We start from the raw sequence: 763 nt of genomic DNA on the forward strand, positions 1-763 counted from the left end.
CCAGAATCAATAGCCGTATTGAAGACCAAGTACCCTTTGCTGTTCAACTCAGATGAGGTACGTGTAATTTATGATTTCAAATCAGTGATAATTTCAAAGATGTCAACTGTCACTGATTTTTGTTAGGAATTATCAAAGTATTAACACCAATAAATATTTTAAATTACACATATGATAATATATCCTCTCTGTGTCCTGGCCTTTATATGGACGTTGACTAATTTGTCGCTCACATCACAAACTGTACTGTCAAAGTAAATTGTGAATTTAAAGAAGTGCGTTTAAACGAGAGCATATTTTTATTCTTTTCCACAGCGCATTTTTGGCACAATTTTTAATTGCACAACTAACAAAATCTACTTTGATTGTGTTAGTTTGTGATGTGAGTTTCGAATTTTGTATCCCAATCAGCTTCAGTCCTGAATACTTTAGTAGGTGACAGCTCCTGGCAGTTTACATCAGTTGTAGAAATTTGACTCGTGTCTTCCTCTACTTTCCCTAAAAATTTGTGTTTCATATACTCTCATTTTTGTGCATTTATTTACGGTATGGTACTATCTTCATAATATTGCCAACAAGTGTATGTCTTTTTAGGTCTTTTTTTTTTACTCTTCTATAGTATTTCTTCATTTTGTGTGTCCATTTTCCATAGGAACCACAGTTCTGCAAAGTGCTCCCAATATTTTCATTTTGTTGGCTATAGCCCATCATCTGCGGTACATTTATCAACACCTATTTTGAAATATGAACACTATCCCATTAC

The 763-nt window shown here is 33.6% G+C and overlaps 1 protein-coding gene across 1 annotated transcript in view; it reads left to right on the forward strand.

Moving 5' to 3' along the window:
- Positions 1 to 6: 6 nt before the first annotated feature.
- LOC117106063 overlaps positions 7 to 763 on the forward strand; it is a 2,469-nt gene continuing 1,712 nt past the window's right edge. Inside the window, exon 1 of the mRNA XM_033247400.1 lies at positions 7 to 57. The gene's annotated coding sequence lies outside the window, so the exon portion shown is untranslated. The remainder of the gene's footprint in view (positions 58 to 763) is intronic.

Source organism: Anneissia japonica, unplaced genomic scaffold (genome assembly GCF_011630105.1).
Source record: "Anneissia japonica isolate Jap-2015-1 unplaced genomic scaffold, ASM1163010v1 scaffold13111_len11767_cov97, whole genome shotgun sequence".
In the NCBI taxonomy this organism is placed as follows: domain Eukaryota; kingdom Metazoa; phylum Echinodermata; class Crinoidea; order Comatulida; family Comatulidae; genus Anneissia; species Anneissia japonica.